The sequence below is a fragment of the Columba livia genome, chromosome 2 (assembly GCF_036013475.1).
Source record: "Columba livia isolate bColLiv1 breed racing homer chromosome 2, bColLiv1.pat.W.v2, whole genome shotgun sequence".
NCBI classification, from domain to species: domain Eukaryota; kingdom Metazoa; phylum Chordata; class Aves; order Columbiformes; family Columbidae; genus Columba; species Columba livia.
The window spans coordinates 149,063,683-149,090,686 of NC_088603.1; positions in this window are offsets into that span (position 1 = coordinate 149,063,683).

Consider the following 27,004-nt stretch of genomic DNA (forward strand, 5'->3'; position numbering starts at 1 on the left):
CAAGACACAGTAATCAGCTCTGAAGGCAACTCCAGGAATACAAAGATTCCCCACCGTTTCCATTGGGCGCCAGAGAAATCCTTGGTTTAGTGTGGCCCTGAGTTCACAGCTGGAGAGCTGGCAATTACCTTCCTTCCCTGGCTGTTATCCAACACTAAGTCAGACAGGGGACTAAGAAATACCACTTCATACACACTGCTGTTACTGCCTTTCCATTCACAAATGTAAAAACATCCTTGATTTTTTCTGACAAAAATGTAAACAAGGAGACTAGCTGGCCCAGAGGATCTGTAATAGGATACGGGGCCTTTCACCTCTGTGTTATGAACAAAACATTTCCCTCTGATGCACATTCAGTGGCTTGTGGGAAGAGAGCTGGTGGTCTGAATCCAGTGTCATGTGTCTGCGTCAGGAAGCCACTCAATTTGGGACTAATTAGCTTCTTTGTCGGCAGCCCCTGCCAAGCAGCCAGTGATGAACTGGTGCCTCCTGTGTAGAGATAAGACATACTGACTGTATGAGGGAAACTGGTCTAGGTGATGCTGGTCCTGCATTTGTCCCCTGACTAGTAGCCAGTCTTTGCACATCTGTTAGAAAGCTAATCATGAGCATGGATTCACCTACAAGACTGTAGTGAAAGATGGCATTGTAAATCATACATACATTGACAAATAAGGTTTTGTGAGAGGTTTCTTGGTGACTCAGATATGCAATGAAGTATCTGGGAATGCATGTTTTGATGAGTAAAAAAAGAGCTCTGTGTAATGGACTATATATCTGAGATTGCATCACCTGGCTGTGAACCGGTGAAACACTTGAACAGGTTGCTTGGAGGGGTGGTAGATGCTCCATCCCTGGAAACATTCAAGGCCAGGCTGGATGAGGCTCTGAGCAACATGATCTTGTTGAAGATGTCCCTGCTTGGGGGGAGGACAGTGGGGCTGGACTAGATGGCTTTTAAAGGTCCCTTCCAACCTGAACTGTTCTATAATTCTATGATTCTACGTCATGTCTGCCCTCTACAAACAGCAGCGCAAGCCCTGTCCACATTGCAGAGGAAGACTACCTTCAGCCACAGCATTTCTGTTCTTAAGGCCCAGAGGCTTGACATATCCATCATCTGAGAAGGGGGAATTCCCAAACTCAGCAATGCTGATAGGTTACATGAGAGCCCTTTGCTTCCAGCAAGTACATGAATTATAACTGTAAATGCTTCTCTTTGTGTTATTCTCTTAAAACTGAGTACTCAGCCTCAGACTTCTGTTGATGTAGCAGCATCTGTGAATACTCCCTGAGCTCTGCACTGCTTTCAGACAATAAAACAACAACAAAAGAGTTTTAGGAGAAAATACTTAGACCCAAATTTCCCATCAGCTGTGGTGGTGGGTCAAGCTCCTTGGCTGGTCAGTTCTGCTCTTCTGTCAGAGATTGCTGCTTTGGGGCTGGAGTCCAAAGAGCAGAACAGGCAAAAGGTTCTCAGCTATTTCAGCAGAGAATCTGATGGCTTACCTCCAATCACCTCCTGCACAAGCTCAAACTGACCTTTCAGAGTTGAATGAGCTGTGGAGGAGAGTGGAGTAAAATCTTGAGCTACATCATCTGTTCATTAAATGGATGTATTCATATAGAACTCAAAGGAAAATGTTGCAGTAAGAAGGAAGCAAAAATAGACTGACTATTCTGAGTAAGTCTGGGACAGCAGCTCCTCTGTGGGTCCAGTTCCAACCCATCCTCCCATTATTCACCTCTCTTTTTGCCTGTTCACAACAGGAATTTGCCCTCATTTATCCAGATGTCAGGTCTTCTGTTACATGCAAGAAAACAGCAAAGATGATGTAACACTGGCCATAGTAACATGCAGAGGTAAGCAAGACCTTTCATCAAACCCAGAACGAGGCTGGTAATGAAAAGTGGTTGACATCTGAGTATTCAGATTGTGGCTCATCAAACGCAGGACACAGATGTTTTCTGCTTTTGGTGGTGTGAGTGAGCACAGGGTGGATACATTACATGACTATAGATGGACCAAATGCACTGATAAAAGTCAGCTAAACATCTGCTCATATAAGCAAATTCAATTGAATTCCTCTGGAACCTTGAAATGGAAGCCAAAGGATCTCCTAAGGCATCAACCTCATCTCTGCAGGCTCTGAAAGTTCTGTTTTTCCTGGTCTGATAGAACTAGGCAACTCAAAACACTGTGAGAACAGTACCCACTGGTCTGACAGCTGCCTGACTGGGAATATGAGATGTCAAAACCCCCTAAAAATCCCAGTCCTAGGGAGATTTCTATCTCATTTTTTTTAGAGAAGTCATTCAATTCAGTTCCTAACCATTTGGTTCTCTTAATAAGCCAGACATTCAGACTCTTTCATATTTATTTAGTCTGAACTTCTTCTTACTGCTATTCTGCCCACACTGTAGACATCAGGAACTTGATTTAAGGAAGTAAAATAAACATTTGTGGATATTTTAATTGCAGTTAAAAATCCTGGGTTCTTGATAATTTTGGGGAAAGCAACAATGTCAGAAAACTAAGAATCAGATCTGAGAAAGTTCTTAACAAGCCAAGTCCAAAAATGCACCTTTTGGTGGTCACTTATGTGTAGCAATAATTAAAACTCACTGAGGATCTCCATGTTCAGCTTTAATGTGGAACATTTCATATCAAACACTCTGGAAAACAACCTCTGTGGACTCCAAAGTCCTGTATTCTTGTTTGCATCAGGGCACAGATCCCACTGAAAAGTGGAGGGAGACCTTACCTAGCCATATGGTTTAGGTACGTTCTTGTAGACAAAGCCATGGATTTGATTCTCTTCAACCTAAACTACTTAATGAGTCAGTGCCCTGATGATATAGTTGTGATATAAAATGTGGTCGAAAATTGCCTTGTAATGATCCCTCAGTGAAGGAACCACCTGACATGGTTCAGGTGTCAGTCTTGATTTCTATCAAGGAGTGAGGATTCAGTCATGCTTTCTGCAACATATTTCATGCTAGTTACCTACAGGTGCTGCTTAAGCCTCACTCTGCTGAAGTGCCTCTGTGCTGAAGGGCACTGAATGTGTATTCAAGGGTTTAGGATATTACCATTCTCTGTCACAACTGCTCCTCCTCTCTGCCAATGCTTAATGAACAGAGCAAAGCCGGAAAAACAGTATCTGCTCTGATCTCAGCCATTTCAATGAAAATTGCTTAATTTGTGTTAAATTGTTTAGTGTATTTGGACATATCTTTCTGTCAAAGGAGTGGATTTTTCATTCCAGAAATGCAGTAGAGTGAAGGACTCATTCTTAAACTGCAGTAGCTGGATTTGTTAAGCTATAATTATCTGTTCCTTATCTGCCCCAGGTCTCTTCAAGGTTTAGACTCTGAGGGCCTAGTGCCTAAATATGACACTGTAGTGCCTACTTTGTACTCCCTACAGCAAGATCAGGTAATCACCAATGTACTCTATCATCAAAATTTTCCACTAACACAGAAAACAAGATAAAGACCACCTCTAATTCCTTGAAATACTAGAAGAGGACATAAGCAAAATTTAATTCTGCCTTCCCAAGAGACTCCACAAATCTGAGTCTGACCTTAGATTCATTTAGCTCCAGTTAGAAAGTTTCCACTCTGTCTCACCACCTGCCCTTTCAGTGAATGCTGTCAAGACTCAGATCTGCTCTCTGCAAACAACAAGGAACAGTGTCTGACAAATCGATGGTGTGTACTTGAGTGTGGGGCTCAAAGACATGAGGATTGCAGAATACACTGCAAAAAAAAAAAAGAGAGGTCAGACATACAAGTCTGTGCCCTACAGTATTGATTTTGTCCCTCATACAGCTTGGTGTGAGTGTCACAATAGTCATGAACTCCTGTTGCTCTTTGGGAGCTGTAAAGGTTCACTTTATTAAGGCATTCATAAGTTTTGGAGGTGTTAATTGACTACCAATGCACTGCAGTGCTTTAAGCCCTATATGTATCTACCACCCATCTGTTTCGCCTCCTGTTTGTTAACACAGCTGGATAAAAATGATATGCAGGAACCCACTTCATGTTGTAAGTCTTTAAAATCTAATCACTACTCCTGGATGTCCAGTTAAAACAATCTAAAACAATTAGGGAATGAGCATTTAAAGAAACAAAAGCTGCAAAGTGTCATTTGGAAATGCAATGCTAGCTGAAGTGTTTTTGTGCACACACTGATTTATTTGGATATACAGTGATAAGATAAAATTGTAACAGGCCTGACAGGGGACCCAGAGGTCATGATCCCTAAAGCATCACTGGATTTAGCTGATCTATATCATGAAGGTTTAATGGTAACTGTTGTTTTTTTAAACAATACCTTTTGTTCTCAGTTAATGTACTTCTCATTGGCTTTGGATGCAATCTAAACAGTCACAGCCACCTGATGTTAAGTGTTGGCAAGGTGATAATCAGTTTCCTTGCCTTTAAATCCCTACAGTAACAAATAGATTAAGGAATCTTAACGTGTGTTATAAATTACAATGGAGTAATAATATTAATTCAACTGTTTGTGATGAGAGACAAGATCTGTAGGTATAAAGAATCTTGTATGAGACAAACTGGTACACTTGCAAACAACTAAGAAGTTTTCTCACTCACACCCTTGTATCATATCTTTTGTCCCTTTTCAGCTGGAAGCATGGAACTTTTTCTTTGTTCCCTGTAAGACCCCAAATGGGGACATGAAATGCTGAGGCAAAAAGACTAAAGTCCTCTTAGGACATGATGTGTATCCCAGGGAGGACAAGTTTTCTCTGCGCTACTGATGAGAGGTTTGGTGGAAGGGGGCTGGGACAGGGAACTGGTGAGGGGCAGAGAGGCCTAAGGGGCCTCAGCCATTGATAAGATGTGCTCAAGAGCCTGGAGCAGAAGAAACTTTTTTGCTGTGTATGATGAGCATTTTGAGCTTCCTGGCCATCAGACAGTCCCTCTCAGGTTGCCAAATTTATTGCAGGCATAAGTTTCATTTTCTCCTGGGGCAATTTGTTGCTCTCACTATTGCACATTACCATGTCATAGAAATGAAACCTAAGGTGACACTATTTATAGTTACAAACCTGTATATGGACATGTCTGAGTTTCCTGTGATGACAGTTTGAACATCTATACTTCACTTGGTCACCCTCAGCCCCAGTATAGCCCAGGAAGATCCAGTGAATATATTCAGTAGATGTAGAGCATTACTTGTCACATTGTAAAGTAGATGCCTTGCTGTGACTATGAAGATTATAGGACTACGATGACACCTGAGATGACCTAAATAATTTCTTTCACATGTTCAACCTTCCAACTGCACATCACCTTTCCTCATACAGAAGTCATTTCAGGTCTTTTGTCATCTGTCTTGTCCCCTCTGTATCTTTTCCATTATACTATATTGTTTCTTTTGAGATGAGGGAACCTTCTCTGTGATGAGTGCAGTTTTAATGGTATGGAATAATCATGGATTTATAAAACTGCACAATGACAGTCTCTGATTTAATCACTATTCCCTCTGATAATTTATAGCTTTTAATCTGCTTCTTAACTTTTACTGATGTCAACCGAAGTATCTATGCAGAATTAAGAACCCTAACCTGTTATCCCGCTGCACACTATTATGTTAGTTCATTTTACACGCAAAGTTAGGCTTGTTTTACCCCACGTTGGTTACTTGAACTTTTAGCTGCATTGACTTTATTTTGACACTTTATCACCCAGTGACTGAGGGCTCAGTGTGGTTGGCCACAGACAACTTTTCCCAGCGTCAGTACTGGAGGCTTTCCCAGCCTTTAGCCTCTGCTCCAGAGAGGCTGCTGGAGCTCCAGGGTCCTGTCTGTCAATGTCGTGTGGGCACCTCAGGTCCTCAGGTCTCCCAGTTAGCACTACGCCTGTATGTTCAGGGAGCTGAATTATACCTTCAGTTTCTTAAAGCCCTCCCAAAATTCTCCCCAGTCAGCCTACTTTGATTAATACTGAATTCTCATTAAACTTTCTAACCACCTTGGTCAACTGGGTCACTTATAAATATGTCCAAATTGCAAGTATTTGCTTTAGACATCAGTCTGGAGAGGCCTGGCTATTCCATTTGTTTGACCATTTTTAAAGATACAAAGATATTGTTTTCCACATTTCCAGTCCTTTAAAACAAAGTAACCTCTATGAATTTTAATTAGCGAATAAGGTTTATTCTTATAGATGCAGCACAGATTACTCCTTGATAATGAGTGTCAGGGATTTTTATTATTATGTTGCTTCAGAAGACATTAATATTTCTGCCTAGGTTCCCTCTTCATTTCTTTAGGTCAATACAACAATGCAGGGAAGGAGTGAAACCTAGTTCCTATCAGTTGCATGGACAGAAATATTTGGCGTAGCAATTCAGCAACACATGCTGGAGTCCCCTCAAACTAAATTTTCTAACACAAAAAGATTTCTGGCCTCCTAAGGACATGGTAGTGTCACTCACAGTTTAAGATGTCGCTATCCAAGACCTGCACATTTTCACAGTTTTGACAGAGCACTAGTTGTGCAATGTGGTTTGCAGTATCAAAGAATCCCTTCAATACAACAAAGAGAATAATTTTAGGGTTTGTAGAAACAAAAATGTCTTTTGTAAAGGTAAGCTTCTGTTTGCCAAAGCACTGAAATCCTTCAGAGAAAAGAAATTCAGGTGACTCAGGAAGAAAGTAATTCACTAGGCTGCCTTCCATTATTTCTTATAAATTCTCGGTTCAAATTCAGCCCTGGAGCAGGAGGCTCAATTAAATGACTTCCTGAGATGCCTTTACATTTATTTCCTGTTATGACTTTTCAAAGCTTATGAGAAATGAAGGTAGAATGAAAGGAACTCTCCCCCCAGTTGCGGTTCTTCCAGATAGTCCCTGAAATGTCTTTTTGCATTAATCTATTAGTCTCCAGGTGAAGACCTGGTGTAGTTGGTACAGGAGATAATTTAATTTAAAAATAAGAAAAATTACTGAATCCAAAATAATAATCACAGAAGTAGCCTGAATTGCAAAACCAATTTATTTTATTATCACGACAATAAAAAATGGCATAGACATCCTATATAACATGTTTTTCTAGTTAGTTTGCTATAAAATAATATGCTGCAAGTGGCACTATTTATGTGAAATGTGAATAAGCTTATTGAGTGATGTATCTGGTACAGACATAATAACAGTGTACCTAGTAAAGAAATTAGCTAAAGAAATTATCTTTCCTCCAAAAAACATTTGAAGTGATAGGAAGCAATGAGCCTAAACTGCAGACTTGACAGCAGCAGTGACTTTCTAACAGTGTGGATAATTAAGAACTGGAATAGACTGCTTAGGAAAGAAAAAAAAAAAAGAGAGGGTATCACTATCAGAGAGGAAGAATATATGTGAAGAAGTACATATATATTTGAAGTTACACTGGCACAGAAGGGTGGTCTAGATGACTTCTTCAAGCCCTTTTAGCAGTATTTCCTGTGGTGGCAGCTGAGCCTCCCACTATTCCCTCCTTATCTCCAAACTATGATCTGTGAAGCTTCTTCATCTGGAAAACCAAACCGCAAAAGTTGCAGAAAAATCAGCTGTTACTGAAGTCTGCTGTTGGACAACAGACACATGGCTTCAGACTCCCAGGAAGCCTCCAGTAAGCTCCAGTGGTTCTTCAAGTCAGCGAACATCATCAGCCAAGGTCAGATGCAGTGGATGTAAAAGGTTGCATGTGTCCTCTACATGCTTAATATTCCGTGTGATTTGTTTTCAAGTGACGTTCAGTGTTTCTGTTGACTCTGACAGGCATAGGCATGGATCCAGCCCTTGATGATGTTGTTGACCATCTACAGTGGAGTCTGTTGCTCTATGCAAGGAGTCTTGGGGGAACTTGCTGTTACTCCTTATAGAGTTGAGGATGTAAACTCAGGACACAAAACGGGCTGTTCAGTTTGGCGTAGGACATTGTGTCTGAGTTCTGTTTCTGATTCTGTAACTTGCTTACTAAATTACTTTGGGCTGATCTCTAAGCTCTCTGTACCTTGATTTCACCATTTGTAAGTCGAGGCTGGAAATTGTGGTGCTCTGTCTTATCATTTTGCAGTTTAGGAAGAGCAGTGACTATGTGAAAGCCAATTCCTGCAAAGCAGCAATGCCTTGAGCTCCCATACTATTACCTAAGCATTATCTACCGAAAGCCTGTGGAACATCTCTGGCCAATGGACCAACACTGCCTCCCAGCAAACTGAGAGTATGTTCACCTGATTGCCTCTTTTTCAGCAGGGACCATGAAATATGCTCTAGCAAGACTTTTGTGGTAGTAGAAAGGAAAATACATTGGCTGTGACATCTTCTTACTCAGCTGTCCATTCTGCCTGAAGTAACTTTGGGAAGACTGTAGATTAAAGGGCTCTTGTCAAAAGGTCTTCTACCTGTGGGGAAATGAGTTCATCTCTGTCTTGTTATTACATTTTAAGATGTCTCTAGGACACAGGAATAGGTGTCCTGAGACTGGCATCTGGATCCTGGGTCACTTTGAAGGCTAAGAGGAACAGAAAGATGAACCGCTAATGGCAATAGAAAAGGCATTGCCTGTATGGTATTTCAGACTGGAAGAGAGGCAAACTAATGTAGATACACATTCTTAGGAGAGGAACAGACCATTCTATAGAAAAATGAAGCTGTATACTCAAATTGTAACTCCAGTGTATCAGACTATACCAATTCAGACAGCAGGTCAGGAACACCGAGAAAAAACTAATTTTACATAATGATAGCTAGCAAAGCAAAAATATCCTTTTAGTGCTAAGCAGTTAAAGCCAAATTAAATACATACCACATTAAGTGTCTGCAGAAATAATGAATGCTCTCTCAAATTTCAACTATATCATAGCGAAACTGGAGCAAATCTTTTGTTCCCAGAGTCAAATCTACTTTATTTACTTTACTGAAAGTGTCTATTTGGAAAACCCTTTTAAAAGTGATATATAACAATGTAAACTGCATTTGACCACCATGCCAAGAGCAGACCCAAGTGTCCCAGGAGGTTTCACATAGCAGAATTTTCTCCCCTCCAATTGAAAGTAAAACACTTAAATCATGAGGTTCAGTAGAAGGAAATAAAACCTATACGAGGTTATGTTTAAAACAGGCACTGCATCTCTGATGGAGGAAAGCATGACTGAACTCAGCTGAGCTCTGTAGTGTCAGAAACCAGGTACCACCTGAGGAAGAGCTACTGCTGTCTGCACACATGTGGAATCTATGTCTGCTTTGGAGTTCCACCTGGCTACTGGGGAAATCCTCAGGCAAAGGCTAGCTGCAGTTAAGTCTTGACCACCCTCCCCTTTATTCTCTGCTTGTGGGACTCCCTGAAATGCTTTTTCCTCAGTAGTGATACTATAAAAATTCTTTTGAAGATCAGTCTGAGCGACGCTGACCAGACAAGCCCTGTGGGACAGCTGTGAAGAGTGTAAGTGCAGGAAGGCAGCAGAATGGAGAACGGGCTTGTTCATTTGTGACATCCAGCCTTTTCATTCAATGGAGCCTGATCTCACAAGACAGACAGGAACTCCTCTGCAGGAGGGAACTTTGGGCTGGAGGAGACTGGTGCCAATGATTCAAAGTCTTCCTACCTCTTCCAGTAGTAAGTACAGTCCAGGGACATGGAAGATGCAGATGGAGCTTGTTTCTCTTTGCAACCCTCTATGAGAAGCATGGCCATGAGTTAAGGGAAATAAAGCTGTTTTTATTCATGGTAGGGAGTGAATCTGGGCCCACCACCTTAAGATCACAGAAGTTCAAAGGTGAGGGGTACAGCTTGTCCGGACACAAGGGTTTAACCAGAGTATGAAGGTATGAGGAATTAAAGACCAGCAGTCATAATTTCCTAAGCAATTCTTGTTATGTTCCCTCAGGGTTTGTAAAGCACATGTGCTTCCTGTGCCTGCAGCAGGTGGGGGGAGATGTCAGAGCAGGGAGTCCCCTCTGCCCAAGCACCTTCCCAAGGAAGGTGGTTCTTGTGCTGCACTGGAGCTGAACCTGAGGACGTTGTTTGCCTGGAAGCCCTGAGCTGTTCCACATGTGGCACTGTGGGGTGGTGGGGGCCAGTACACAGGCTCCTGCTTCAGGCATTTGGCAAAATCCAGGAGGGCAAAGCTGGCCTAGCTGCATGTAAATGTTTTCACACACCATAGCATAGCTTGCTAATGAGCAGCCTGGCTTCCCTTGGCTTTCACCAGGTTAATTCTCCGACATGTATTTTAGGTTTTGCGCTATTCTTCATCTATGTATTGTGAATATTAGCAAGTTGTGCTTTATCTCTTTTAGCTCTGAAGAGCTACTCATTGCAGTGGTGACCAGAGCCAGCACCTTGCTGCATGGTTCAGTCCCAGCCTGTTTTCAGCCACGGCATTAGCTCAAGCCCTGGGGAATGTGCTTCCTCTCCAAGGTCAAGTTGACCTTGCTTTACTGAGCTCTAGGTAGGCACTCCGGGTAGGTGAGTCAGTGACCCATTCCCAACACAGATACTTCCAGGAATGCAAGTGAAGTGACTAATTGTGGCCAAAAATGCTCCCAGTTTTACCTCTGAATGTCTGGGTTTCTGTCTCTTTGTACCATGGCTCTGTCTCCCACTGACTGCAGATGAAGCTTTTAGATAAGCTGTTCTCGCAGCAGTAAGTGCATGTGTCCATGCTGTGCACAGTGCAGTATTTGTGCACTATTAAGCGTTGTAGTGGCTGCATGGTCCCACTCCCAGGTACTGTGCTACCTCAGGCAGAGATCAATATTCATGTCTGAGCCTGGTCCTCCTCCGCGGCAATCTTAGCCTGACATTTTAGCTGGTCTGACAGGCTCCAGTGTAAGAGCACTTAACAAGCAGGTTGCTGTTTGCACTTGTGCCATTTACTGTGTATGCATAATCTGAGTTTCTAAGCTTTCCATGCAATATTTTTCTTGAAAAATCAACCGTCTGGAAGATCGTTCAAGCTCTGCTCACAGCTCCTCAAGTTCACGTCAGGTATGGCTGTAAGTGGTGGCTGCAGAATTTATAAACGGAGAAAATTCGTCACTGAATGTGTAATGAGCCAGGCTTTGGAAGTGAAGGACACCAGTTTCTTTCTTCAGCATCCTGTCTGGTCTACATCTGACATGTGCAAGCCAAATAGATGCCATCATGAGCATTCACACTCTGGGCAGCAGCGGGAAAAAGCAACAAAGTGGTATTTCACAGCCTCAGTTGCTGCTATTGTTCTATGCAAGATCTATAAATTAAATAAGCTCTCCAAGCTTCTCATTAAATAAAGACTTCTAAATAAATGCTGTTAATAAAAGACAGTCTTGGAAATGAGCAAATTTAGCTTTCTGTGAGAGTCCTACTGTAGGTTGGCCATGAAAAATATCTTTGTCTCAGTCCTTCCGGGTTTATAGATTGATCTCTATGGGGAAACATGTGCCAAAGAATATTTGGAATGTTTTATTTTGGGAAATCTATAGGGAAGGTTAATTTAGGTAAATGAGGGAATCCTGTTGAGATTTCAGGGAAAAAAAATCTGGAGGGGCTTACAGACTAAAAGCATTGGCCTGTGCTATTTTTCTGAAACAACTTCAGCTGTGGCTAGACTTGAGAAAATTTAAATGAGGTCTGTATTTGGGATGAGTCCAGGAGGACAAGTTTTGGCTCCTCTAGTTCAGTACAGCGGGAAGAGGTGGGAAAGGTGTTGATAAACAGAAATGAACAGAAATGAAAAGGCTGCCAGAGCTGGCTGACATTTAAAAGCTGTAAGCCACAATTTTTTACTTCAAATTCCCAGCAATTAGGAGTTTTAAGGGCCAGATTCTCATAGCAGCCACACCAAACTAAATGGGGAGTAACACCTAGACTGTTCCTTGTTTACACCAAGAAAGAGATGTGAATCTGTATCTAAAAGGAAGGCTAGACAGGCCATCATGCTGGGTAATGATGCAATATATCAGAGCCGGAAATCAGGCTTCAGACATTGCAACAGGAACTACAAGCACCCTGCTCTCACACATACTCCCTGCATGTGTTCAGGCTCTGCTGATTTCAATCTACAAGGCCTAAAGTGTTTTACATTTATTCATTTCAGCCTTTTCCTCAAATTCCCTAAGTCTCCTTCTGTGGGGACAGATGGTCATGGAGGTCTCATGTTTGGTGGTTACAGCCAGGCAGCAAGAGAAAGATGTTTCCAAGTCCTCCATCGCCTAAATCCCACCAGCCGTTTGAACATCTTGAGTGTGTATAAAGGGAAGATGAAGCCACAAGGACCTGGCAAAGGAATAACTGAATTGCATCTGTGGGAACACATCCTCTTGGATTTATAAACAGGGGCACAAATCTCCTGAGTGTCTGCAGGGGTAACTATGGCTTCATTTGGATTTATTTCCTTATCTGTTGAGGAAATCCTCCCCCCTTGCCCATATTCCTACTTATATTAGGCTGTGCAGCACACCCCTAGACTCTCCTGTGCTGAGCTGGCTCTGCAGCCTCCGTGCGTGGGAACAGATTTCTGAACTATCTAGAAATAAACAGGCAAACTACCCTACCCACACACGCAAATCCGACATTATATGCCCAACATCGCATTCCTTTGGGCTGGAAGTCCTCATTCATTCCTTCGTAATTTTATTGCATGCATTTTTTTCAACTAAAACAGCCTATTGCCTCTCCCCATAGAACCATTAGGTATGTGACATTTCCACCAAAACAAAAATGTTTTCAAATGGTGCCAGTAAAATCCTGGAGGTTTGATTTAAAATGAGAAAAGAGGGATGTGAGCAACTAATAGGTTATTTCTCCAGCCTCAGAAAACTCAACTAACCTCTCAAGGACAAAAGATTTTGAAATTCTTTACAAGTACTCCCTGAAATACTTCTGAATATATCTATCTATAGTCGTTACTGTATTTTATGAACTATTGTGCCCTGCTTCACACTGAAAATAATAAGCTGATGTACTAGTCTAAGAGGAATCAACTGAAAGACTTTGTTTTCTGCATGTGTGGGACGGTATAATGCAAATATAATTAGTTTCTTCTTTGTGGATTGCTCATTTTCTTAGGGCTCATTCTCACAGCAAACCCCATGATCTTTCCTATATCCTAGTGACTCTCTTTGTGATATTATAAACTTAAGGGGAAAAGCCCAGACACAGTAGCTGCTCTGTGTGTGATCTATAGCCAAATGGCAAAAATAGTACAAAATAAAACTAACAATATAAGTCACTAGTTTGCCAGAGCTGGGGGTTTAAACTCATAGCCTACCTTATTTCCTAAGTATGATTATTACGGCAACAGCCAAAGACTTGAGCAGTGCTGGAATAATCTCTTTAGAGCTTCTGTGCAGAGCAGAAATAAGACTGCACCACTTACAAGTGAGGAACACCACTGATTTATTCCTGCTTGTCTTTTGGGCTAGGGACACAGAAGCTTTTCTGAGCACCTTTTAGATCCTGAAGGTCTGATTTGGTTGCCAGACTGTAGATGTCTGGACTGCCCTATTATACAGACCTGGAAGATACAACAGCAGCTACAGGGCAATCAGCTGTCCTGGAGCAGCTGATGGCAACAGTAGTTTTATCCTGTGATATTTCAGGCTCAGGTAGTCAAATCCCATCAATTCGCCTGCAGGTGGTCTGATGAAATCATCGTTAGCAGTTTTATGGAGATTTAGTTCATGCTGGTGATACCAAGCAGAACATGTTCCAGCCAGCAAAGGTTCAAAAAATAAAAATCAACATCATACATGTACAATTATACTAAAGTTCTAGGAGCCCCTCATCCAAAATCCATTATTCAAGCCACAGAGCTCCAAAGCAATTATACGAAGCCCCTAAATTTGTGTTTATCTAAGAGATGTCCACCAGTCGGGCATCAGCCATTTAAAGACTTGAAGTATTGGCAGAGCTACTACTTCCTCTGCTAATTTGCTCCAGTAATTACTCATGCCCACTGTTAAAAAAAAAAAGGAAAAAATAAAAAGCTCATTTGAATCTCATTTACCTATAATCTAAAATAAGGTCATGCCTCTGGCTTATCTGGTGAAGATGTTGAAAATTACTTCAATTTTCCTTGCTTATCTGAGCATAATCTCTACAATATCAGATAAATGGAGCTGCAAGGTAGTGCTTTTGGCAGTAAGCCTGCAAAACTAATCATCTTTTTCCCCAGTCCAGGGCAGAATCTTTCCTTCTCACTTATTTACTGCTATGTCAGCAGTGTTCTGTTTCATTCATTTACCTTGATATAGAAGGAGATGTGCTGGAAACAGAAAAAATATCACTGGACAGTGGAGTCAGAAGTGACAGGGATATTGTGTAGTCATTAAAATTTATTGGTATACATCTCAGAGGGTCTGATTTACTGTCTCTGAAGAATTATGCTGTATAGAAACATCTCATGCAGCCTAGGGCTATGTGAGATTTCAAAACTCTTATGTGTAAAAATGTCCTGGATTAATGCCACGAAAAAATTAAAAAAGAAGCACAACAGTAAAAACCACCTAAATAAGATGTTGGCTTGAATTCAGATGTGAACCCCAGTATATCTATATTTCTCTCTTGCTTCCAGCTCATCCAGCAGATACACTTTACCAGCAAAGATCTGATCTATGTCCCCCATTTCAACCAGAAAGGAAACTCCTCATTGCTCTCAGCAGTGCTGTCCTGAGTCCCTTCAAGAGCTCCTGCTGTTATCCTCGACACACTTCTTTGAGGTTGGCAAATAACGTTATCTCAGGTCAGTGCACGGCAGACTGGGGGCACGGAAGGGTTGGAGGGTCCGTCCTCCCATCTGCGGGAAGTCTGGGCAGGAACGTGAGCCGGGACCACACTCCCCACATGCCAATCTGATGCAACCACTGCCCTCTCCTGCCCTTTGCTGCAGTTCCTCCAGCCAGCCCCTCCAAGGAGAAAGTGCCCACACTGCAGGATCTAACTGTGTTTTAGCTTCCTACACAGTTGAGCCTTCATACAAAAGACTTAATCAGAAACTCATCATCCTGAAAAAGATCAACACAAACGATTCTTACTTCTACACTGCCAGGGTTGTGCTAACATACATTTCCCAGCTGGGCTCCCTAGGGTTGGATCCAGCTGTGTTAATCTGCTTCCATCCAATGCAGCCAGAAGCAAGTTAATCTTTATCAGTCTTATTTTAAAGGTAATGTGAAAGAAAAGCAAGAGAAGCTCTGAGGCAAGGGCTAAACAGCTTACAAAGGAATTAAAAGGAGGCTGTTCTATAGGACTGCTAATTTCAGTTGTCCAATTTTAAAGCTCAGCTCACTGTGCTCAAGATAAGGGAGGCAGAAGGCAGTGCTGCCGTGCCAAGGTGTGGGGTCCTGGGGACAGACCAGGCAGAAAGACAGCAACAGAATCTGCAGAAAGAAATAGTGTAAATATTTGGCTGCCACAGTAAAGACCATTTAATAGAAATTAAGGACAACAAGGGAATGGGGAGTGTCTCAGGTGGCTGTGGGATGCTTTTGTAGACCCCCAGAGGAAGTAAGACAGGACATACTTGACATAAGAATCCCACCTCCTTGAAGTAGTCATGCATGTATGGAAAAACATATTTAGATCATTCTGTTTCCATTCAGAAACAAAGCATTGTTTCCCCTTTTCACAATAAATGAAGAAAGAGATGAGAACTGTCAGGCCATGGGAGGGGGAAGGGGTTGGGGCAAGATGTCACTGAAGCTTCCTTTCCAGTGAGAGCTGGTTCAGGGCTCCTATGACCCTGATTTGGTGTCCTAATGTCCCACAGCTTGAAATGATAGTGTGATATGTTCCTTACAAATACTGTTAAGAAAAGTGAAAAAAGCAATCCTGCAAAAGAAAATGTCCCACAGGCGAGATACAGCGGCAACCCCTTCAAGTATGAGAGAGGTAAAGCTGCCTGCTCAGTCTGTACACTCTCTGTCCTAGTGCACAGTGATAAAAACTTAATTTGCACAACAATGTGATTATTTCCACAAACCATTCCAAAAAAAAAAAAGGGAATGCTTGTCAAAAAATATTAATGAAATTTTTTTTTCTTTTTTTCCCTCATTGAAAATTTCTCTCTGAGTATTCTTCTACCCTCTGGTTTGCTCAGTTAAGAGCAGGGATGGCTGCATGAGGCTGAAAATTATCTCTGGGCTGAAATCCATGAGTGGTCCGTGCTTTACTTAAATCTAACATAATAGAAGTCGACTTCGACTTGTTCAGAGAATTGTTTAAAAATATTTTCATCCTCCTTTCTCCCACCTGCAGACTGAATAAGGCAAAAATCCATTAAAGAGTGCATGAAGGTTCATTTTAAGAAACACTTTCTGTTACTCAAGGAAGAGTAGATGCAGTTCAAAGCCATCCATGTCAGTCCTAACCCTTTTGGTGGTGGTGTGCACCCACAAAAGTCTCACTGAAAGTATTTTCCCTGGGTGACAGCATTGCTTTCACTGCCCCACAAGTGCACAGAGAAGCTGTAGGGTCTTGTATGACTGTGCTTATTTCACTGTTTAGTGTCTCCCAGGCTGGTGCTTGGTTAAGGACCAGCTTAAAGACAGTTCTGAATTGAGACAATCTTTGAACTCTGAATTCTGCCGGTGTCTTGGATGTTTTGGATCTTTGGAAATGACTCAGCTTCAAAAGGAAGCAGACAGTGTTCTCTGAGGTTGCTCTGAGGCTAAAAAGCCATGCACCGAGCTGAATACAAGAGCCTGTCCTGCCCCTGCACACAGGGTGGGCTCTGCCTCCCGAGCAAGGGCTGGGGCTGCAGGCACACGGCGGGGGCTGCAGCTCAGCCCACACACAGGTGACCATGACAATACCAGGAGAACAAAAACTGTTGGCTTCCTCACGTGTTTTGGAGGTTTACTGGAGAAGGACTCACAAAAAAATAAGTATCTTGACATTACAGGAGATGTATTTAAGACAATAGGTAACAAGTAGCATAATCTTGATTGGGACTCCCTGAGATGGGAAAATATTTCTAAAAAACATGTTTGGCAAGAGCCTGCAAACTAAATCCTATTGTAAGCAGAGGGAAAGAGTGACAAAGGAAAGTTTAGTTAGATAGTAGAGAGTAGCGTTGAGGCTTTTAAGGAGTATAAACAAATGGGAAACAAAAAATACCGGGAGATCTCAGGGGAGACCTGCTCACTCTCTACAACTACCTGAAAGGAGGTTGTAGCATGGAGGGTGTTGGTCTCTTCTTTAAGTAGCAAGTGATAGGACGAGAGGAAAAGGCCGCAGATTGCACAAGAGGAGGTTTAGATTGGATATTAGGAAAAACTTCTTCATGAAAGGGCTGTCAGGCATTGGAACAGGCTGCCCAGGGAAGTGGTGAAGTCGCCGTGGCTGGAGGTGCTTAAAAGACATGTAGATGAAATTCTTAGGGATGTGGTTAGTGCCAGGTTAATGGTTGGACTTCATGATCTTAAGGGTCTCTTCCAATGGAAATGATTCAATGGTTCTATGATCTATTGAAAACAAGGCAAAGGAAGGTAAAAAAGATTTTATATGTAGAGCAGCAAAAAGAAATACTGAACATTGAATTTACTGAATATTTCAACCAGCCGTAACAGAACCTTTAAAAAATATTTGCAGTTGGCCAAAGAGGGAAGAGAAAATGCATTCAGATATACAAAGGAAAAAGAGAAGACAGTTCTGGACTGAGCAATAGAAGATAGAAAGGAAATGTATTACATAATTCGTTTGATTTCTTTATTTACTTACAGAACTGGAGAGCTGGTTAAGACATTGGCAAACAGTGGTACAGGAAGCAGAAGGGAGGATGGAGAATAAAAAGTCTAAGTCAGGTTCAGCAGACAAGACTGCCTACCCAGACACAAAATTCTTATTATTTATAAGCTTAAGTTCATGAATATTTGTTTCCTTAATTTAAGCAGTCAGATTCCCTGGCCATGTACATCTACACCTGCATTGCCCCCTCGAGATGGAGCAGCTGACTTAATAGTATTTGAAGACCTGTCAAGGTTGCGAAACAGCTGAGTGGGAGAGATACAACAATGATCTATAAACCAGGTACTGGAACAGGAAAGGTGAATAGCTATTCTTTGCTTCTTCCAGTATAAAAATCAAAGGACATGAAATTAAACCAGTGGTTACTATTTTTAAAGCAAACAAAAAGAGGCACCTCGTTGTCTCCATGGTGCATAGTTATGCTATGGCCCCTGGCATGGTAGGGTTACAAATATTTCCGTTAAATGAAAAAACCAAACCATAACAAACCATGAAAACAAGACAACAAAGACCAAACAAAAAACAAAACACAGGAGCACAAATTAAAGAAAAATACAAAAATCCACCAAGGGTTATTAAATATAAAAGCATTAACTTTGACTCACGATATCCCTGAGTCACAAGTCACAGGAGGATGGGAGAGCATTCCTGGGAACCATTCCTGAGTGCTTGCCCTGTTCTTACATCCTTCCTTGCACAACATCTGCTGTGTCCGCTCTGCTGCTGGGTGCAGGACAGCAAACCAAACGGACCTGTGCTCTTATCCAGTACAGATGTTCTTGTATTAAGTTTGTGTGCTGCACTGTGAACTAACTGGGGAATTGTTCTGGGTAAAAAATAAGCCAAAGAGTTTTGTTTTTATGGTTTTTAACCCTGATCAGTTCACCAAGTGACCAAATAAATGGTTGTACTGGCTCTGCTGAGGAAGTAATGGGGAGAAGGATGAGCAGCCAGATTTTGGTGATAGGATGGAGGAGCAGGGGGGAACAGAATGGTTGACTAAGCCAACTTTGTCACTGAAAGAAATTCTTGTGAGGCCAAAAATACAGATGGAGGGCTCATGTGAACCAGAACCCAAATAATTTTAGTGTGGATGATGCATGGTCAATAAAGACTGCATAAAGCAGCATGTCTCCCAGTGTTATTTTAATGGTTGCATGGGAAAGCTGAGAGAATAAGATCCCCCATTATACTTATGGCAGAGCTAGCACAGGAGAGAAGCTCAGCCCTCTCCTGCTCCCCTCAGTGGCAGCACTGTGTTGACTTCACCAGCAGAGACCAAGCAGAGGTGATTTGTGCCCTTCCCAGAGCTGTGGACTGGGAGAGGCAGAATTTAATTTCTGAGCACTGGATTCTTGAGCAACAGTCAGTATAATCAGTTTTACAGAGCTATATTTCTTTTTTCCTTTCTAATTAGAGCATTAAGGATAATTTTTTGCTCTTCACTTAAAGATTTTTTTTTTTTTTTTTAATATTGGATAGTGCCCTGTACAAGAGGTGCAGTATTTCTGCTCAGATAATAACATGTGTGCTAATGCATCCAGGCCAAGAAGTGACAGGAAAAAAGGGCTGAAGCAGGGGTGCCCATAGCTTTAGAACTAAAACTCAAGGTATTTTTTCCTTTCTCCTTTCAATAAGATTTCATGGGAACGTTAAAACCAGAAACAGCCCAAATCTCTAAATTTTACACATGTATTTTACCTTAACATTCATTCAATCCAGAAAGGTAGTTTCACCTTTTCCCACATTTCTTAAGGGATAAGCATTATTCTTCAAGTATAGAGAGCTGGAAGCTAAAAAGTCTTTAGCAGTCACTGTACCAAAATCTTGCAGTCTCCAGGATAAGAAAATTCTATCTCTCACTGACAGTTTTTTGTAGTAACATGAGTTGTCATCACTCCAGCCTCAGCTAAATTTCCTTTGCTTGTCTTCACATGGAAGTTCAGCTTTATTCCTCGCACAACCTTGCATCGCTTTTAGAGGAGCTTTAAAAGTGAATGGCAAATGCAATGTTTTCCTCCATCTTTTACTGACAGCACATCACTGTGCTGTTCCTTCTCCCTAGGTGATAATCACCTTTGATGTCTGTAAGCCAGCAAATTTGGGTGGCTGGACAGATTTTGTAGTAAGCTGATTGAGCCTGCCTTCTAAATGTAGAATCATACAATCATTTTTGTTGGAAAAGACCCTCAAGATCATCAAGTCCAACCATTAACCTAACTCAGGGACTAAACCATGTCCCTGAGAACCTCATCTATTTGTCTTTAAAACACCTCCAGGGATGGTGACTCAACCACTTCCCTGGGAAACCTGTTCCAGTGTCTGACAGCTCTTGAAGAAATTTTTCCTAATATCCAATCTGAACCTTCCCTGGTGCAACTTGAGGCCATTTCCTCTTGTCCTGTCACTTGCTACTTGGGAGAAGAGACCAACCCCCTCCATGCTACAACCTCCTTTCAGGTAGTTGTAGACAGCAATAAGGTCTCCCCTCAGCCTCCTTTTCTCCAGGCTGAACAGCCCCAGTTCCCTCAGCTGCTCCTCATCAGACTTGTGCTCCAGGCCCCTCACCAGCTTCATTGCCCTTCTCTGAACTCAGTCCAGCATCTCACTGTCTTTCTTGTAGTGAGAGGTCCAGAACTGAACGCAGGATTTGAGGTGCAGCCTCACCAGTGTCGGGTCAGTAAAACATATTTTTATTCTCCTTTCTAATGACAAAGGATCTTCTTTGGAGCCCACACTGTGCCAGGTTGTTTTCTACCTGCACAGGTCACACCTGCACGGCTGCAAAGAGAGTTTGCTCCTTATTCAAGTCTCTTGTGGAGATAATTGAAAAATTAAGTCTGACTCCAGCTACTTCCAGGTAAGGTTACATAGGTTATACTTTAATTGCTTTACAACACCTCAAGAAACCAAAAATTTATTAGCAGTGTGTGTGATCCTTTACTTAGCTAATTAACACAGTGTAAACAAGGAGTAGGAATGGGCTGGTGAGGAGAGCACTGGGCATGGATCCAGTGGGTCTGTAATGAATTCCTCACTCTACCACAGATTAACTGTGGGACTCGGTTCAAGATTATTAATCTTTCCTCATTTCTGTGTAATTAAACAGAAGAGTACTCATAACAGGAACTACCTCTGCCTATATGTGTACATACTGCATCTCACACGACTTTGTACCTTCAGGTGCAACTCAAATACAGGCAACAAACGTTGCTAAAGTTGATGATGTTAGTAATAACAACATAGTTGTAATATTCAATAATTGTCAATGAAAAGTACAGCAGTTTAGAGAGAATAGTTTAAAGAAAAAAAAAAAAAGAAAATAACACAGGAAGTGAATTTGTTCTAGAAAAATCATAGTTTTAGTACTGAGCTACATCTGTTCCTTGGCATGTCACTTATTTATCATGTGTACTGTGGCTATGATCTGTTCCTCTTCCTGTCCCTTAACCTTTCATCATTAAAATTATTGATACTTAGAGGGGAACTGAGAGTGCTCTTGGAGATCCTGGAAGATGAAAGGAAGACAAATCCCTTACCTGCTCGGAAAGTGCTGACTAAAGAATCAGATGATACCTTGACTTTTTAAAAACTTTCTGTAATTCTATAAATGTCCTAAATTGTATTTGTTCTAAATGCCTGTGCACTTCTTGCCATGTCCTCATTTTTGCAATGTGTTTGATGAAAGCTGGTTATAATGTGAACAACACTTCGGTCCTTAGATGTGGAGCATTAGTCTCTATCTACAGCTGTTTTTTTTTCTGAGTGGGTTCCTAGTGCAGTGGGTTCCTCTTTTAAACTTGCTGGCTGGCATCTGCCACTCTTGTGAAACCTCAGTTGCTCCTGTTAACAGCAATTGTTTCAACATTTGTAGTAGAATGTCTAGGGAGGACAAGGTGCTTCTTGTTTTCCGCTTTGAATCATGAATTCTTAGCAAACAAGTTCAGAGGCCAGAGCATGTACTTCAGTATCCCCTCACTTCTGATTTTCTTGAGAAAAATAGTTTTAAAATTATATCCTCAGATCAGTCTGCAAAACAGAGATGAGACATGACAGTGTGTAAGGCAGAGTGTCACAGGCAATGTCAGTGTATCTTGTACATGCAATCAGGTTATCAGAAACAACACATTTATAAGCTGACCACTTCAAAGTATATAAACATGAAAAAATCAAAACTATAAAATGTTTGAAGAACATAGTATTTTTTTCAGATGAAACACTTTTCTGACTTGGCTGATGGTTAAATACACTTTTGGTTTATATCACTTTCCTAATGAGATTATTGTGAGTAATGGGATTTTTTTCACCTTAAGCTCTGTCAGGAGTTCACTGTTTGAGGTTTGAGAAACCTGTGTAGTTGAAATGTTATCAACGGAGAGAAAAGGTGCGTGATATCTTTTTCAACGGTGTCAAGAAGCACAGGCTTCTACCATTAAGTCACATTCAGTTTTGTCAGAGAGTGGCACTTTTACCAAATCCAGCAGAATCCTCTATCAAGATTAATTTGTAATTAGAAAGTAGGTCTGGAAGGGACCCTGGGAGATCCTGCAGTTCATAACCCTCCTCCAGGCAGATCCAGCCAGTCCTGGAGCACTTGTGGGGAATGTTTGTGTAACCCCTTCCTACAATCCTCCAGTAAATGAGATTCCACAACTTCCCAGCAGAACCTGCTCCAGGCCTTACCATCACTACTATTGAAAATATTTTTCCAGCATCTAACCTGAACATCTATTGCTTTATTTCAGTCCATGACTTTGTGTCTGTCCCCAGCAGGCACAGAAAAAAGAATCCTTCCCATTTTCACAGATATCTTCTATATTGCAATATATCACAGTTACTGCAAACTTATCTTTTCTGGAACAGGGCCTGAGTTTCCACAATTTACTGTGTAATCATGTGTTTGCTGATTTGTGTTGTTTAAGCATCTTGGCATGCTTAACCCACCCAACACAGAAGTTAAATGCTTTGGCTTCACCCATGAATGTGCAGCTGATGCACAGAAACTTGTCTGCAGACAGGGAATTGTGTGTATCTGTCTCTAGCTGAGAAAAAATGCTTAATTTTTTGGCTGTAAAGCTCCCAAAACTACTCAACATGAGCTTCACTGGATCATCCTCATGGAAAATTTAAACTAATAAATCATTTAACAATGTAGTAAGGAAAATGTAGAATCTTGTAAGGCAATGGTAACAAAAGTGCTATTACTCCTGCTTGATTTATGTAGGCATTTGTATGCCTATGTTTATCCAGGTAAATGCATGGATACTAGTCTCTGCACTTAAATAATTCTCTTCATCTCCTGCTTTTTCTTTAAATATTCTTGAAATGTTCATATCAGATAAACAAGAAAACAGAAAAATGCGCTTTTGTTCTGCTAGCTTGGCCTTGAATGTCTGATAGCATGATTATGAATCATACAAAAGTAGTCTGCATACTTTTATGATTAATGCTTCAATAAAATATTTTTTATTTGTATTACAGACATCTTAGGAAGTTTTTCTGTCTGTAATTTAACCTCTGATTTATTGTTTTTTTGTCTCGACATAAATTAGTTTATGTTGTTCTATAATAATTAGCGTGTAGCAGTTTTATTAATGTAAATCATAAAAACTACTAATCTTTATGCTTCTCTATAGTTTTGGAGGGAGAAAAAAAAATCAGCTTTGTCAGCTTTGGAACTTTAATCCCTTTCCTCTCGTTCTTAGTGATCCTTCCTTCCACAGAAAGCAGTAACATTAAATGCTGCAACCAAGATCATGCTGGAACTAGTGAGAAAGAAATATCATGTGCACCACTGGTTGAAGAAATGTGTGAAGAGCAAACTTACTGTTTAGAGAACTGCTGCACTGTTATTTTAATGGTAATGTCAGTTTAATCCAGGTGAAACTACAGAGCTTTTAGCATTCAAAACAAATACGTTTGAGATTGGAACATTCTTAAAATGTGCTATTAATATGGAAATTACTTGATTTTGATATTCACTTGGTTTTGATATTTACATCTGTAGAGAACATAGTTGCTTGAGGACAAAAAAAGCTCTTTACAACAATTAGTCTACTTGATATATGACACCTTCTGAGGTAGGTAGGCTTTATTCCCGCACCCTTCATTTTTTTTTTTCCTTTTTATTTTTTAATGTAAAGTGGTTAAGAAATTTGTTTAAAGTGGTACAGATTATTTTCAGTTAAGACAGGAGTTTTCTAAATCCGGTCTCATACACAGCCTACAGCACCTCTTCCCTCTGTTAATGTAGAAGTCAGCATCTACCTACATCTCTGAGTCCCAGGAGTCATTGGGGGATGTAGGTGGACAAATTCAGGCCTTATTTCTCACATTTTGAGCATGTACACTGGTAATGTAATAACACCTCTATGAATTTTTAAAGCAACAATACTTTGTTATTTAGGAAGCTCTTTGTAAAGGCAGTGTGAGAATAGCTATATTCTACCAACGTGCATGCAGAATGGTTTATTATCCTCTTCTTTAAAATTTTTTCGTTCCATCCAGGTTCAAGACAGGCTGTTACAGATAAACATAATAATATCCTTTTAAACCAATAACTCATTTTTAATTTTTCTTTCTCTGTTTTTAATGGAGTTATGATAAAATTTATTCTGAGCACATACACAAGTGTAAGCCAATGAATACTTACTATTGTAAACAAACTTATTGGAAAGCAAACTTATTTGCTGTTAAACCACAAAATACTGTGAACTGTAACTTCATGTTTTTAGGGACTGAATTAACCCACTTCTAAATCCTAATTCTCCAAGTAAATTAAAGGGGATTAAAGTGGATTATCAGATAATTATTTTCTGGTGAAACTTTTGTGGTTTTGACAATGTCCAACGTGTAGTAATGTAGTAAGCACAGAAACATGTAATATACTGCTTTCCTGTTGCTTTTTGTAACATTTATGCATCTTTATGCAACAGGAGTTTGCTGATCCTTAATTTTTCCCTGAAGAGATGAGAAAAGCATACCCACCACTAACCTTCTAAGATTTGGTGGGAAAATCTATGCTTATTCACTGTTTGTTGTTTTTTGTTGTTTGATTTTGTTTTGTTTTTGTAATGTATACATATTACTACTGTAGATACAAAGAACAAAAATCTGTTTTATACGTTTTTTTTGAGTCACTCTGATTTCAAGTCTGAGGCTGTAATAGCATGAACATTTTAAGTCAATATAGCTCAGCCATGATGCTAAGATATCTACCAGCCCAAATCAACTCAGTCCTGCTCTTGCACCATCCGTACGGGAAGCTGACACAGCTTAACATTGAACTGGCAAAACAAAAGAATGAGTCTACAATGGAGATTGTTCCTCTGATCTTCCTCATGTGGCTAAATCAACGTTTGTGCTGGGACATGGAGGGAGCAGCCTGGGGATCTGCAGTAAGGCAAGGCTGAGCATTTTGAGGGCAGTGCCAGCTTGCAGGGGTTTACACCAACTGTGCTTTACGGTGTCCAAAGAGAATTTTAAGAGGATGGTTTCTCAGCTGGAGGGTGCTTCCTTTCATAAAACAGTCTGATTTTTCTGCAGAACAACTCTGCGTGTTGCATAGGCGCATGGCACCTCCAGATGTCAGAAGCTTTTATGCAGATACCGAAACAGTGGTTGAAAAACCACAGCTTAATTACCTAACTTAAAAAAAATTCCCAAATTAACTTTTGCCTAAGGTGACAAGTTTTGCACTCTACTTATTAAGTAAAAGAAGCAGGGCCTGGAGAAGCCATTTTAAGCATAAAAAAGTAAAAATACATTCTAAAGTTCAGCACCTTGTTTTTATGATTCCCATAAAGTCCATGAGATAACAATGTTTGCCTACTAAATTAATTTTCATCAGACTTCATTGCACAGTCTGCTCTCCTGATGTTTCCCAGGGGCAGCAGCTTAAAGTTCTTGATTTAAATAATTAAATCCTTGATTTATGGTGCATGCTTCCAGAGCCTTAGCACTTTTCCAACTCATATTGTAGTGTATCTTTATCCTAATCATGTTACTGTTTAAAAATATTTGGATGGTGGGGGATTAAAGTGAACTAACCTGCTCATTTTCTTACAAAGAAGCAAGATCATTTATTTGCTAGTTGCTGTAACAGGCACAGAGCGTAACTCAGAACAATCTTATTAGCAAGTTGGAGGCAGACTTACTGCTTCTTTGGTGTTTGAATATCATTAGCTGGTGCAGTTTGGCTTCTAAAATATATTGCCTTTGGATAAGATCCTTATCCATGCTGGATGTTGTTGATTATTTGGGCACTGGAATAAATTTAACATTTTTTTTCTTTCTTGAAATAAGACAGAAGGAAGTCAACAACTCCAGAGTAGGAAGAGATGAAGTACAGGGCTGGAGGGGATGCTTTCTCTAAGACTTTTCTATAGCCTCCAGCTCCTGCTCTTTGAAATCACTCACCTTCGACTATCGTTTAAAAATATAGAGAAATTGTATCTTCCTTTGTAGGTGAAAGGAAAGATATCCAAAGCTTTGATATCAGAAAAGGCCCATACTGGCCTCACTGGCCTTCTAAAATGACCTTTGTGCAATACATAAAATTGTTACTAAACTTTATGTTAGAAAGCAAGATCAGATGAAGATGGTACATTTTAATGTTATTTCTATCATGACAGACTTAATTCAGGCCTACTTGAGACTGCAACTGAGGACAACTGGTGTTTCCTTCTGTAGCTTTGGTTGGGGTGGAAGAAGTTTTCCTGACTACTGACCAGTTTAAAACAATAAAACATCTGTTTTTGTCAGATTTGTTAGAGTGCCATACTTCCTACAATCTTCTTAAAAGAAGGAGAGCAGTGAAAGAGGGACCATGAGCATAACCATTCACATGTAAAAAAACATTTCTCCATCCAAGAGTTTTTGTGATATTTTGTACTCAGTTCTGTGAACATTCAACACTGTAGCATTACTGGTGAGGATACTGGTGCAAAGTCTATTTAAAACTGGAATGCTTAGAAATTTGCCGAAAGCAATATCAAATTGTTCACAGATGGAAACTGGTGTCATTCTCGCAAGTCCCTTCCAATTGTTTTCTGTTTTCAGAAAACGGAATTTAATACAGTGGTGCAACCTTAAAGAGAACATGCTAAGAGTAGAATAAATCATGCTGCCTCCCCCCAGCAAACATCACTTCTTTAGCCAGTTGAAAGATCCCAATATTCTGTTTATGTTTGACATCGATCATTTATTTTGATTTACAAGAACAAGAGAGTTATGGGTGCTGACAGAAAACTGTGGGAAT